The 15,926-nt window shown below is 37.3% G+C and overlaps 1 long non-coding RNA gene across 3 annotated transcripts in view; it reads left to right on the top strand.

The window, feature by feature from the left end:
• Window positions 1–15,926, top strand: part of LOC138151894 (uncharacterized) — a 23,729-nt gene extending 7,803 nt beyond the window's left edge. For 2 of the 3 annotated variants that reach the window (XR_011165960.1, XR_011165959.1), the window contains exons 3-4: window positions 9,381–10,531; window positions 15,451–15,926. This is a non-coding gene — a long non-coding RNA (uncharacterized lncRNA). The remainder of the gene's footprint in view (window positions 1–9,380; window positions 10,532–15,450) is intronic. The other variant, XR_011165958.1, reaches the window with a different exon arrangement.

Here is a 15,926-nt window from a genome sequence, read left to right as displayed (position 1 = left end):
ACTTAACACTTACTAGCTGTGTGACCTTGGGCAAGTCAACCCCAATTGCCTTGCCTTTCCCCCTCCAAAAAATAAAAGACGAAAAAAAAATGACACACTAGACAGTTTCAGAGAGACCTAGGAAGACTTTTATGAATGGATGCAGAGTGAAATGAGCAGAACTAGGAAAAAAAATTACAACATCTTTGTAAAGGCAACAACTTTGAAAGACTTAAGAACTCTGATTGGTGCAATGACTATGATTCCAGGAGACAGATGATGAAGCATGTTACTCTCCTCCTGACAGGTAGTGGATTAAAGATACAGAAGACATCTATTTTTGAATATAAATTATGTGGGAATTTGTTTTATTTGATTAAATATGTTTGTTGCTAGAGGTTTTTCCCCCCCTTCTTTTCAGTGTCAGTGTAGGAGAGAGAAAATAAAAGCAGCTCAGTGTTTTGGGCAATGGATAGAGCACTGAAACTGGAGTCAGCAAGACCCGATTTCAACTTTGGCCTAAGACAACTTACTAGATGGGCAAGTCACTTAAACTCTATTTGCCTCAGTTTTTTCACCCATAAAATGAGAATAATAGCACCTACCTCCCAGGGTTGTTGTGAGGATCAAATGAGATAATATTTGTAAAGCACTTAGCATAGTCCCAGGCACATAATAGGCACTTTAGACATGGTTATTTCCTTCTCTTGTTAATTGAAAAATAAAATTTAATTTAAAAAATCCTGAGATCTGATCTAGATCTCGCCATTTCCCACAAGTGGGCCATTTTTCTAATTAGAAACTTTGTCGTTCCTCTATTTGACCATGAGTATCATTATACTTCTCCCTCAGACTCCTAAACCCATTCTTCATGATCAAGATCTCCAATCCTTCCACCCCTTAGTACTTTTCTTAGGCTATGATAACTTCTGCTCTTATTCATTTTCCTCCCTCTCCAGTCCCAACCTAATAGTTAGCCATTTCAAATCTATACCATCCTCTGCTCTCAAATACCTTGCCCCTTTGTCCTTTCACCCATCATCTTTTGCCAAACCTCAACCCTGGATTATTCACAGCATTTGTCTCCTACTCTTACCCACTAACTGCTGGACAAAGAGAAAGTCACCAAACATGCTGACTGAGTACATTACAAATTCATATTATCTGACCTCAACTAGGCCCTCATTACAACCAGTAGTCCTTTTATTCCTCTCTGATTGATTTCCTATCTCACCACAGAAGCCTCTCCTTCCTCAAACCTCCCTCTTCCCACTCATTTTCAACTGAAGACCTTGTCTCTTTACTAAGGAAACTGAGGCCATTCAACTGAACTCCTGCTTTTCCTATATTCTTGATTTCAGAACCTTTTGACATCACTCCCACTCCCTGCTCCAAGATTTGGGTGACCTAAGTCATGTACTCTAAGCCCCTCATTTTAATATAGCCCACTTGCCATTGTGTTAACCAATTGAGTTGATTGGTATCCCTCAGGAACAATAATTCTTCAATGGGCATATAAATTGTGAACCTAATGCCACTAGAAGTCTTTGGTCTAAGAGAGATGGCAAAATGACTGTCCTTTTATTAATAAACGTGCTGTCCTCATTAATAAAATGATTAAACTAACCAGAAACTATGTCTCTTGAACCTCTTTAATCACCAAAAATCCTTTCTTTGTCAGAAACTGGGGGAAAGGAGCAGGGAGTGGGAGTGATGTCAAAAGGTTCTTGATTGATGGGAATGGACAACAGGCTAACCTTAAATCGCTATATATATGTAAGTGGACTTATATGTCTCCAAAAATTTGTTCTTACATTTTTAGAAATATTTTTATTTTTTATTATTTATTTATTAAATAAATTTAGAAATATTTAGAAACATTTTTAGAAATAGAAATATTTCTATTAGTGCCACTACTATTCATCTAGTCTTCCATATTTAAAACTGAGTATTATCCCTCTACTCTCATATCCTATGTTATCAAGTTCTTTTCATTTTCTTTTTATAATATTGATAAATACATGAAAAAAATATTTATTAAGTCTTACTATGTTCCAGGCATTGTTCTAAGCAGTAGGCATACAAATACAAGCAAGCAAGATAGTACCTGTCTTCAAGAACCTTATATTCTAACAAGGGCATTGTAGAAAGGGGCATAGTTTGGAACTAGTGGCCTGCCTATATGAGGTATAGGCAGAAGTGTGCTAGTAAATGTTTAATAACCATCTCTTTGGAAGAAAAAATGTATGTACTTTTAAATCAAATATGCATTATTAACATCTCTATCACTTTCTTAAGTCTAGACAGTCAGCAAAACAATAAATCAAGCCCTAATTTATAGCATTTACTAATTTCTGAGGTATAAATGCTCAGACTGAAAATTTTAAAATCAATTTTTGTAAGTAGGTAGGAGCTAACTCCAGCACACCCTGGAGGTATGCCTGAGTCTGGGTAAGATAAGGCAAAAGTTTACATGGTAGATCTAGGGGTGGAGTCCATGCTATTTTCAGGGAGAAGGTGGAGATAATGACCAAATAGAAGCAACATGGTTTGGATCTGGTTGCCCAGAAATGAAATGGAGGCCTGGTTTTGGCCAAGATAAGACAAAAGCTCAGATGAGCCTAGGCTTGAATTGGTTTTTTGTTATGTAGTTCTAATGTCCTCATCTTAGTGAATAGGCTGTCATTGCGGCCTGCTTGGATAATTGTAGTTGCCTCCAAATTGTTCTTCTTTCCTTATGCTTTCTCCCATTCCAAAGTATTCTTTACATCTGTCCCAGAGTAATCTTCCTCATGCATAGATGCTGCTGTGTCATTCCTCTGTTCAAGGTAAGTATTTGGAAACCATTTCAGGGTTTTGAACAGAGGAATGACACAATCTGACCCCATCTTATCTATATTTTTTCATCCTTATATTCTTTTCCCCTATGCTTTAGTTAAACTAAGCTACTTCAATTGGTTATATATGTGCTGAACTTCTCACCTTCATACCTTTGCTGAAGTTTTTCTTTAAAGTTGAAATGCTTTCCCCTTAATCCTCATCATCTCTGCTTGTTTAATTCCTATCTATCCTTTAAAGTCCAACTAAAAAGAAAAACCTTTCTTCACAAGGCCTCCACTGTTTGTCCTAGTCAGTGATGACTTTTCTCCCCTTGAAGTTCATATAGTATTTTACTTGCACATCTCATGCTCGTATTGTGTATTATTTTATTCTATAGCTATTTTGTATGTCACACCTTCCTATTTAACTGAAAGTTTTGTGAAATGACTGCTAGTTAGATAAATCATAGGTCCTAATACTTCATATACACATCCATATCCACACACTAAGAGAAACTAACACAGCATTCTACCTACAGTAGATTTAATTCATGTTTTTTGTATTTGTATATGTTTTATATATTTTATTGATATCTATTATTTTTATATAACTTTGATTTACAAATGTTTCTTCCTCTCCTCTGCTCAACAAACTATCCCCTGTAAGAAAGATGAAAAGAATATAAAATAGTACTGACTAGGCAGAACAGGGAAGAGGTAGTATTTGAGTTGTACTTCAAAAAGAAGTTCAGTAACACATCATTTCATAATGTATGCGGTATTCTGCATCAATGGCTTATCTCCCTTCTCCATCTCTACAAAGAGGGCAGGAAAATGAATCTTCTTGCATCTGATTCAGGGCCAAACCTGGTCATTATAATTACACAGCTGATCTATTTGGGTTTTTTGTTCTTTCCATTTACATTAGTGTTGTCCAGTGGTTCTCAAATGATACTTGTACTGAGGAAGTTTTGGCTACATGTGCCATAAATTATAGGGAATATGCACTTGCAATCACATATGTATGTGTGTGTCCTTGCATTGCCACAGTGTGCCATGATTCCTTATTGAAAAAAAAAATTAAATACCGTGCTATGAGGAAAAAGAAGTTGGAGAACCCACTGTGTAGTCACTATATATATTGTTTTCCTGGTTCTCCTAACTTTACTCTGCATCAGTTCACATAAGTTTTTCAGTGCTTCTTTGAATTTTTCACATTATTGTTTCTTACAGTATAGTAATATTGCATTATATTCATGCATTGTAGTTTGTTTAGCCAATTTGCCTATCAATGTCCATCTGCTGTGTTTATAGTCTGGGCTATGAATATTTTGGCATATATGAGATCATTGGTCATACCTTTGCCCTATTTCAGGTGTCATGAACAGTAGTGGGACCTCTGGGTCAAAGGGTGTGGATATATTAGTCACTTTTTAATATTAGCATTAATCACAATTAGTACGATTCTAAATTGCTTTCCAGAAAGGTTTAACCAATCCATATTTTCACCAGAAGTTTATTACTGTACCTGTCTTCCTGCAGACTCTCCAACATCGATTATTTTCAACCTTTGTCATCCTTGTTAATTTGCTAGGTATGAAATGAAACCTCAGAATAATTTTGGTTTTCTTATTATTAGTGTTTTGGAAATAAATGCCTGTTGGTGGGCTTAATAACTATTTATTGAATTGACTACATATATGTAGAAACGTACCCATTTACAGATAAACATACCTCTCTTTCCATAAGTAAGAAGAGGGACCCTTTATATAGCACTTTAAAGTGGAAAAATTACTTTATCTACATTATCTCATTTAATCTTCACAACAGCAACAATAACTATAATGTAACTACAAGTATATTCTTATCTCACAGATGAGGAAACTGAAGCTCATAGAAGGCGAGTGGCTTGCCCCTAGAAACAGAGACAGTGATCACCCAGAGGCCGATTCAAATCTAGGCAGACTTTTCCTCACTTACAGACCAGCACTTGTTCCACAGGACTCTGCCTTTCTCATTTATGTATTAATTTTAATTCAACTTGGCGAGTTTTGCAAAAATTTATTGAGCTTACTATTTGCAAAGCACTAAGCCAAATCGAATAGTCTCTGACCTCAATGAGTTTATATTAAAAAATCTTATTTTTCCCACCTATCTATTCTAAAATTAGCCTATTTCCTCCTTCCTTATTCCCATGTTTTCATTTCTAGCCACTGGATTCTCATTAAAAGCTTAGGGGAAGTGTGACAAGATCTCTCAAAGTTTGGGCTAGGCAGGAAGTCTGATTGCCCTATTTGCTTCATTGACACGGTGGAGATAGTCCACTACAAAGATTGTAATTATCTATAGCCAGGGGACTGTGGGGCTTAAATAAACTGCCCATTCCTTTGACGGTTTAGTGAGACTTAGTCCCACCAGTACCATAGGATCTTCTGTTGCTGGGATTGGCCAATTTATGTAAAATCCAGGGTCTAGCCACCAAAAGTGCCCTCTTCCACTAAAAGGGCCCTTGTTCTAGGTTCATGTGAACCATGTGCATGTCCTGGGTGAGCTTGGCCCCTAAAGAGAGTGAAGCAGTTTTTTCTATTCTCTGGCTTATTATTCTGCCACTCCAGAATCTAGGAAAAAATCTCTGAAACAAAGGGCAATGCTTGCTTGTCCGAGTTCTCTTCAGAGGTACTTAATAGGATCTCTTCTATAAAAGGACTTAACATACAAAGTAGATCAGACTTCATTATGAAAAAAATGCTTAAACAAAAGACTGATAAGTGTGAGTTGACAAATATTTGAAACATGATGCATTAATTCATCAGTCCTATTGTTACTCACCTGGGGGGTTGGTACTTAAAACATTAATGAAACACTTTTTGGGAGTACTAAACTGGCATTGCACCTTTACCTCAGCCCTGCACTGTCTAAACAGTTGAAGGTCCATATTTTCAGGCAGGCCAGGTTACATGGTTAGGTCATCTATCCAGCAGTAGTCACCTTCTCTGAGACATTGTTTCAGAGATCATTTGACGGGCACCCAGACCCAGGAACTCCCAACCTCTTGAACTAATGAGGTTTCTGCCAAGGCTAGGAACACCCATCTCAGGATCTTTGCTTATCTCTGTTCAGGGGGACAAAAGACAAAGCAGAAAAGGCATCTAGGGATTGAGAGTCAGTCTTAGATGTCTCTAGGCCAGGACATGTTCTCACTGCTATATGAGCAGCTACTGGTTTGAGAAGTAAGGGGGTGGGGGAGGAAGGAAAAAAGAAGAGAAATATCTGCTCTCCCCTTCAATGGAATTCTGACAGGCGCAGAGTCCCAACATTCTCTACAAATGGGAATGAGAGTAGGATTTGGGGTGAGGATGCATGATAACTTACTAGAAGCCTATGGTTATAGATAAATACTTGTTAGGTGTGTTATAGAGGGATTCAGTTATAGGTTGGATTAAATGGCCACCAGGAGCCCTTTCAATTTTGAAATTCTGTGATTCAGTGATAAATGTACCATTAGTTTGTTTGAAGGGCCAGACAGGATTCCTGGATAGGGTATTATAAATCCATCCCTAAAATTTAAAATGGCCCCTCAAGCCTATCAGCCTTGACATAGCTATCATACACTCCAGTAAGAACTGAATTCTTCCCTACCACTTAAGAAGGTGCAGTTGCTTTCCCCTGGCATGGCTGAAGCCTATTCTGGAAAGATAAACCAAGCACAGTTTTCTGCTAAGCAATAGGGAGGGAAGGAAAATGAACACAGTTGGAAAAAACTTCTCATAACTTGTGGCATGGTTGGAATATACAAACAGACTATTTTGCTTTTAGGAAAAAAGTAGTAAAAGAAAGATAGAAAAAAACTCTTCCCTGTTTTTCCTACTTGCAGTCTGAAAAAATATATACTTCATTATACTTTGTAGACTAGAAAATGTGCCGTTTTTTAAATGAAATTTAAGGAAAAATAGCTCTTGTTCCTCAACCACTGGTAATCTCAATCTATGCCCATAAATTTAGGCAGTCTCTTACACATATCCATCCCATCCCCATTTCCAATGGTTATAGTATTTTTTATATGTAAACAATAAGATAAAAGTAGTGTGAGAGCCGAAACAACAGGACATAAAATTGGTGATTGTATCTAAAGCCCTGACTATTTTCTCCACAGTCACTCAACTTGCATTTATTAAGCATTTACTATGTACTAAGCACCGGAAATATAAATATGAGTAATAATATATCACCTACTATGTGCCAGACCCTGTTGCTATGCACTTTACAATTACTGTCTTGTCTGAGTCTCACAACAACCCTGGGGGGTAAGTGTTATTGTAAAATCATCCCTATTTTGCCAATGAGCAAACCAAGGTAAAGTGATTTGTCCAGGGTCATACAAAGTAGTTGGAACACAGGTCTTCCCGTCTCTTGGCCCAGCACTCTGTCTACTGTGCTACCTGGCTGTTTGCTAATAGAAAGTCTTTGACTTCAAAGGAACTTACATTTTAATGGGGGGAAGGACACCACATAAAAGAAAGATGAAGGGGGTGGAGGTACCCAGTGAGTGGGCATGGTAGAGAAAGTACTAGGTATAACCTGGAGAGGAATGAGATGTGACTGGCCTGAGTTACCTCCTTTAAAAGAGATTCTAGGAGAAGTCATCTAATCAGAGGGAGAAGCTACAAGAGCAGAGAGTACTTCCAGAGCATGAAACTTCAGGGCCCGAGTGAGGCTTCCGAATGAAGAGATGGGGTATGATAGAGGAAGTCATTAGTGTACCCTGCAGAGGAATGAGGACAACAATGATTAAACTTCCCTAATACAAACTCACTGGGGGTAGGGATTGAACTAGTGAATTACAGAATATTTTTAAAGAAATAATTGTATTACTTTCGGTTTCACATAGTAGCCTACAAGAATGACTAATAGGAATGGCCAGGTAGGATGCCTATGAGGTCTATTTGAAAGGAATTATTGCATGGTAAGGTTTATTTTCAGTTATCGCCTTAAAGGGCTGTAGGAAAATGATTCTAAGTTAAAAATATAGTTTTAGATAATAAACTTTCCTTTATTAACATTTTAAAATAATACATTTAAAAAAAAATCAACTTGTACAAAGCCCTTCAGAATTGTCAGAATTCCATATGGAGGTTGGGTGGCAAATTAACAAGGTTTTACCATGCCCTAATGATGTGAAGTAGCTGGTGATGGAATGTGTTTGACTTACATTTTAAAACTGTTAATATTATAGAGACTCATTGTTCATTAGTTAAGTAGAACTTTAAGTAAAGGAAGAATAAATAAAGGAAGAATAGCAGCATTCTTATAAAATCTCCTTAAAAGTTATGATTAACATGTGGATTTTAAATTGTGAATTTGAATTAAAAAAAATTTTATAGAGGCTATTATGGTTTCTATCCTAACTTTACTTTCAGACTGAGGAAGAAGGAAGAAGAAACAGAACTGTTTATGGTGGGAGGATTCAGAGTATATTGAGGCAAAGGCTCATTAAGAACAGATGGCCAGGTTGCAATAAGCTTCATGTTTATTTCCAGGAATCTTCAGTACAGAAATTTTTAATTACATCACTAATAGTCATAGTATTTCTATAGTCATTCAATGAAAAACATAGCATACCTAGATTCTATTTCCAGGTCTGCCATTTATTAGCTGTTTAGTAGCTTGACCTTAAGCAATCAATCAATCAAAAAGCATTTATTAAGAGCATACAATGCCAGGCATTATACAAGTCACTTAACCTTTCTAGGCATCGTCTGAAAAATCAGGAATTAGACTAGTCAATGTAAGCTCTGTCCTTAGAGCGTGTTTGATCCTGCCTTTCTTCAAGGACCAGACAGGAATTCATGGACATGGGTGTTAAGAGAAATCTTGGTTTGGGCCTTGCCCTCATCAATGAAGCAAATTCAAGAAATAAGTCAGAGGTGGTTTATTAGCACACTGAGACAGCAAGCAGTTGGGGTACAGCTGGCACCGATTTCAAACCTCCTGTGGCTTTAGACATGAGTAGATAAGAGTAGATGATAGAGTAGATAACTTTCATATAAGGGCAAAAAAAAAGAAAAAGAAAAAATCTGATTGGTACATGGATGAAGAAATGGATTTTATGCCCTCTCAGATTTTTCACATGTCTAAGTACACATGCACAAGGGTATTTCTGGACCACTATCTCCTGCAAGCTGACTATGCACATACCCAAAGGTTAAGCAGGATTTAAACACGGAGTCACTCAAGCTGGGTTTGTGCATGGGTTTTACAGAACATGTACAAATAATTCCTGCCTGGTTCCAATCTAACCCATATAACTTGAGGGAGCCTCTCTCCAGCCATTTGTGAATGAGAGATTGGTACTGTGCCATGATTAATTGGCTACAGAGTTGGAAAGATCAATCACTCATGAGTTTCTCAGTTGAAACTGAGTATGCATACAAAGAGAGATCTGCTCTTCAGCTGGCCCTCTTTAGCCTTTTTGAGTAGCTGGTGACAAGGGAGTCACAACTGGAAGAGCAGCTGCCTTGTCTCCCACCTGGTTGTCACATCTTTGTACATGCCACCTCTGTCTTTTGTGTTTATTCTTTTCAGATCTTTGGTAACTTGGAATTCTAAGAGAGGACAACCAGGTAACCAGGCAATCCATCAAAGACCTCAGAGGTTCTCCTGGCACTGACGAGATTCCCAGCAGAGAATTCAAGGAATCTCATAAGAACTCCATGAAGGAGGACTCCAAGGACTTCCAAAGCCTGGAATCTGAAAGTAGCAGTTAGCTACCCATGTTCTCTTTATTACCATTTTACTTCAAGTTTGAATTCACTATCTCCAAGGACTTTTTATGCACAAAATGAGAGTTTGCCCTGTACTGTGTGTGTATGTGGGGGGTTACTACTGTTCTTATACTTTTTCAGTAAATCCCATCTCTAGAAATCAGTAAAGTTCTGCTGGGTGATTAGTAATACCATTCAGGATAGGGGTTGGTGAGTGACAGTACTAGAAATCCAACCTCTCAGGGTTACTCCTAGAATTCTGAGTGGACTAATAGTCAGGTGCCCTCTGGGTACCTAACTTGCTAGTGTGGGTAAGAGTGAGCCCAGAAAGGATGCTACTGAAAATCATAACTTATTCTGAAAAATGATTCACAAATTGCTTTATGAACTTACAAATTGCTTTCAGATTAAATGTCATTTGATTCTTACAATAACCGTATGGTATAGGTAAGCATTATTATTATCCCTATTTTACAAATAAGGAAACTGAGGATCACAGAGGCAAAGTGACTTCTCCAAGGTCACATTAAAGATAAATGATATAGCCAACACTTGGATCCAGGCCTTCTAACTTTAAATCTAGTGTTATTTACATTATTTCCGGTTACCTGTAAAATCCCTTCTATCATGAAAATTCTATGATTCTAGGTTTTGTTTTATTATTGCTGGGATGTCCAACTTCTGAGGTACTGAAATTTAGGTTTATAAGACCATATGAGGTTTAAAAATACATACACACTCAACATTCTCCATTTGGCTATCAATTGAAGTTGGTAAGGTGCAGATCTGTTTGACCATGTTACTGCCCTATTCACTAAGCTCCAAGATAAAATAAAAAAAAATTCTTTGATGTTCGAAGTCCTTCCTAACTTGGCTCCTCCTGCCTTTCTAATCTAATATTTTACTCTAGTCCCACCCTGTTCCCACTCCCTTGCTGTTCCTCAGACAAGACACTCCATCTTCTGACTCCAGGTATTTTCTCGGCTTGTCTCCTATACTTGGGATTCTGGAATCCTCTCCCTCCTCATCTCTGCCTCCCTGGCTTCTTTCAAGTCCTAGCTAAAATCCCACCTTCTCCAAGTAGCCCTTGCTGATTCCCCTTAATGCTAGGGCCTTCCTTCTGTTAGTTATCTCCAATTTATTGTGTATGTATCCTATTTGTACATATTTGTTGTTGTTTACCTTAGACTCCATTGAGAGCTCCCTGAGAACAGGGACTACTGTTTGTCTTTTTTTTTTTTTTTTGTATCCCCAGCTCCTAATCAGGTGCTTGGAACATAGTTAGCACTTAATAAATGCCTATTTACTTGTCTTGACATACATACATATCTTTTCCACCTACACACACACACACACACACACACACACACACACACACACACACACTATTCTTCCCCTAGAATAATCAGCCTCTGCTGTTCTGGAGTGACAAACCCTAACATGAGCACTAATAGTAAACATTATACCTGGCTGTAATTTTCCTACTGCTGACTTTTGTGGCGCCCCTTCTTCCCCTTTAAATTTGTCTCCTCTCCAGTGACTTTCCTTTACTGGAGGTAGAAGCTTATTCATTTATATTGCCCCTTTCATGTGGAAAACTCCCTCCCACCCTCAGAGCTAGTGAGTCACTTCCTCCTTTTAAACCTAACATTAAAGCTTTCCTTTCCTTTATAACTAAAGACTGACTCACCTAAAGAGTTCTGGGATATTTTGTAGGAAGTATACTTCATGCAGCTATTTAGTGAGCCGAATTGGGTGTGTTGCAATCTGATAAACTGCAATAAATTTGTTTTCCCCATCTGTCCCTGAATCAAGAAATGTACATAAAGGTGAGACCAGCTACTTTGTACAGTTACATTATGACTTGTGGCTCTTTCTCTAGAGACAAATATGGTTCAGCAATCTTCCTTATCTTATAAGAAACACCCAATTAAAACATACAGTATAGTTTCAGTCACAACACTAAACTCTAATAGAACAGTGAATGAACAGATGCGATATATCTGTATTTCTATGTTGTCTCCATGGTTGAGATCAACATCTCCTATTGAATTTGAGATTTCAGAGGAAATTTGCTGAAGTCAAAATGTCTAACCAAATTTGTACTTGTTTACCTTTAGGCAGAAACTTTTCTGTGATTGCTGAAGGATCCTACTAAATAAAAAAATTAATTTAATAGTTCTGATCTCGTGTTTTATTTTGGCAATCATAGTGAGTAATTTTGTGTTTTAAACAATAACAGATATTTAGATTGCAGGTTTTCTTCACGTTGTAAGCGTTAGCCCTTAAAAAATATGGAAACTAGGGGTGGCTAGGTTGTGCAGTGAATAGAGCACCAGCTCTAGAGTCAGGAGGACCCGAGTTCAAATTTGGCCTCAGACACTTAACACAAAAACTAGCCATGTGACCTTAGGCAAGTCCCTTAACCCCAATTTCCCTACCTTCCCCCCTCCAAAAAGCAAAAACAAAATATGGAAATCAAACATTGTGGTTTCACCTTTACATGTAGAGTTCCTTTACTGAAATTGTGTTAAAACAAAGTTAGGGTCAGCAAAATCCATCCAACATTCTTAGGAGGAAATGATCTACTTCAAAAAATGTTTAAATAGGAATGAACATAAATCCTTTTAAATGGAATTTGAGAGAATATAATAATATAGGCTCACTCATAATTTCTATGATATGAGAGACAGATGTGAGCAATAACTACCATTTTTAATAAATTTAAAAAATACTATGCTAGTATTTTTTTCCCTTAAAAGGCAAGGGAACTGTCCCTGACACTTGATTGGTACAAATGACATGTCATTTATGGACCTTTCCAGTCACCTATAATTGCATAAAAGGCCAGCCCATAAAGAGTCAGTGTCCCTCAAACTTAGTGGATATTCCACTGTTGCACAAATCACCATATACAATAAATTCTGTTGACCAGATGTGTTTCCATATGAAATTGAGAGTGGTTTCATACACTTGAGCTAGTAGTACTGTGTTCTTGCTGAATATCATTTTCATGATTTGACTTAGTAGACCTTCTTTTGTTAACTGAGTTTACAAGTGTCTCGTTTCTTTCCACTCCGTAAACTGAAGCATGTCCAATCTACAATACTATCCAAAGTAGAATTTTTACTTTAGGATGGACAGACCCCAGAGAGATACAGTTAGGAGGATTGTATAGGTCCCCAGGAAGATAAAACACCTGAGGTCAGGAGAGTGGTTGTTTAACTCTCTAGAAACTTGAGTCAGAGATAGGTCCATGGAGAGTAGTTAGGAGGATTTTCCCTGGGGACAATGTGATTCATCAGAGAGGAAAGTTGTTTGACTTTCTAGCAACTTTAAGTACTTTGGCCTTGATTGGGGGACTTATCCAGGATTGTACTAGAACTCTGGAACTGTACAGGTCCCTTTGGAGAAAGAAGCCCACCAGGGAGGAAAAGAGATGTTTTGACTATTCACGAGCTCAAATGTTAGTTGATTGTGGGTTGTTTTGTTTCTGTTTTGGTCAAATAAAGACTGTTCTATATTAAATGTCTTGTTTGTCTGATTGCTTACACAGATATTAGGACCCTTTCCTTTTTTTTTTTTTTTTTGCTTTTTGGAGGGCAATTGGGGTTAAGTAACTTGCTCAAGGCTACACGGCTAGTGTGTGTGTGTGTGTGTGTGTGTGTGTGTGTGTGTGTGTGTGTGTGTGTGTGTGTGTGTGTGTGTTAAGTGTCTGAGGCCAGATCCAAATTCAGGTCCTCCTGACTCCAGGGCTTGCGCTTTACTCACTGCGCCACCTAGCTGCCCTGACCCTTTCCTTTTTTAATGAAGACCTAAGCATGAGGCAAATTTTGATCTTCTTAGGGTAAACCTTGGGTGAATGCATCAGCCACTTAATACCATTATTTAGAGTTCCTTAATAATGAACCAGATCCATGTGAGCCCAGAGATGCTTTTCCACAATAATATGGGTCTTGGTTTACACTCAAATCTTAAAAGCACCATATTAATGTCAACTATTTTTATTATCTCAGGAATTGCCAAACCAGTGTGGGAAGATTGCCATAGGAAGCAGAAATTTCTAGAATTCAAAAAATACACATTTTTAATTGTACTTCCATGATACCTCATTGTAGCATGAAGATAACCCAAAGTTCTTATCCTGGGGCCACTGATTTTTAAAAACATGTTGAGAACTGTATTTCAGTTTAACATATCTACCTTTGAAATCCTATGTATTTTATACATTTAAAAACATTATGAAATGAGATCCATAGGATTCACCAGACTACCAAAGGGAGCCATGACACAAAACAGATTGAGACTCCTGCTCTGGATCGTTAAAGGTTATGCTAGTTCTGTGCAAACTCTGACAGGCCCCACCAAGCTGAAAAGGAAGAAATGAAGGACACAGGCATGATTAAGTGCTTACTATGTGCCAGGTTCTGTACTAAGCACTCATCTCCCAATAACCATCTCCCAATAACCTGTCTCCTGACTCCAAGCCTTTGCATTGCCCTTCCCCCACATGCCCAAGCCTCTAGAATGCATTTCTTCTTCACCACTCTTCCTTTGGGGGAAAGAAGCTCAATTCCCCCCTTTTATGTGAAGCCTTTCCTGATCCTGGTATGTTAGGGCCCTACTTTCCAAAACCACCTTGTATTTTACTACATTGAATATATTTCTATTTATTCTGTATGTATTAATATTGTGCTTTGTCTCCCCTATTTATAATCTCTTAGGGAATGTTTATTTCTTTCTATTTGTGTTCCTAGTGCTAGCATAGTACCTGCTTTATAGTAGGTACTTAATACATTTGTTGATTAATTGATTTGAGAATAGATATTGTCTCACTTTCTACTTGTATTCTTAGCACTTAGCACAATACTTGGTGCATAGTAAGTTCTTGATAAATTCTTTTCTATTCTATGTAGTAAACATGGTATATCCTATCATAAATACAGGTACCTCTGAACTGAATGCACAATGTTTATCATATATAGTATGTAATTCTACTCTCAGATTAGGTATGCTTTTAAAAATGGAATTTTCTCATCTGGAAGTGATTTTTAGAGAGGATCTTTTTAATCTTTTGTTTGATTTTTAACTGGTATTCAAAGTTCTTCTTGGATGAAGATGTTTTATAAATTAAGTTTTGCTACACATGTGGGATATATGTTTCTAATAATTTATGTGGTTGATTCCACTTTTCAAATTTAATTCACATGACACTTGTTAAATGTCTACATATACAAGGTATTAGAGCTATAACGTTGCTCTCAAAAAACTTAGCTTCAGTGTCATGGGAAAGAAAGAATGGATTTAGATTTCTGGACCATGGTGCTTTATATCATTAGAATGACAAAATTCTGGTCAGGGATAGAGTATACCTAATAAGACTTGGGAAGAATGTCCTTGCTTGGCATCTTCAACTCCAATAAAAAAATACTTTAAACTGAAAAGGAAGGAGGAAAAAAGAAAACTGTCTATCCACAAAGCTAGATACTGTCGTTACAATTTAGGAAGAACAGGACCGATGAGATAGAAGTTTAAAGGAGACAAAATCCAAACTAGAAGTTTGTAGCAAAATGTTCATATGCAAATGCACAAAGTATAGGGGAGAAAAAAACGAGATGAACTTGAAGTCCTAATGCAAAGAAGGAAATGTATGTAGGTATCACTGAGACTTGGTGGACGGACACTCATGGCTAGAATATAGCATGATTATAACCTTATTCAAAAGAAACTGGAAAATGAGAGTAAGAGTTATACTTTAAGAATATATACTTGTGAAGTAATTCAAGAGTCAGAGGGGGAAGTATGGTAAAAAAAAAAAACAAAAAATAAAGCATAAAACCACATTTGGGTGAAGTTAAGATCATCAAAAAGTTTTTTTTTTTTTCTTTAAGCTGTCTTGGGAAAAAGACACACTGAAGAGGAGATGGGGATGCTGATTGGAGTGGTTGGTACAATGACAACAATGAAAGAGAGAAGACACAGCTATTAAATTCCAATTTTGATTCTTTTTTTCTGTAACAGGGAGAATGATCTTTACCCTGCAAAGAATAGAATAAAAATGGCTCATAGGGAGTTGATACATGAGATAAATTAAAACATAGTAAGAGCATATAACTGCCTTTGTAGAGTTAAAGTCATTTGACCCAGATGAATTACATTCTCAAGTACTGGATGAACTGGTTGACATGGTTGCTGAGTTATCATATTATCAGTGATATCTGAAAAATCATAGAGAATGGGAGAGGTACTACAAACTGGCAAAGGACCAGGGCTCCCGCCCACCCATTTTCCCAAAAAGAAAGAGAAAATAGAATCTGCAAACTGTAGATTAATGAGATTGACTTTGATTTCTGGCAAAGTTCTAAAA

The sequence above is a fragment of the Petaurus breviceps genome, unplaced genomic scaffold (genome assembly GCF_028583685.1).
Source record: "Petaurus breviceps papuanus isolate PSGF00001 unplaced genomic scaffold, PetGlider_PUasm1.0 90919, whole genome shotgun sequence".
Classification (NCBI taxonomy): domain Eukaryota; kingdom Metazoa; phylum Chordata; class Mammalia; order Diprotodontia; family Petauridae; genus Petaurus; species Petaurus breviceps.
Note: the sequence above shows the minus strand (reverse complement) of the source record. Positions and strands in the feature narration are given on the sequence as shown.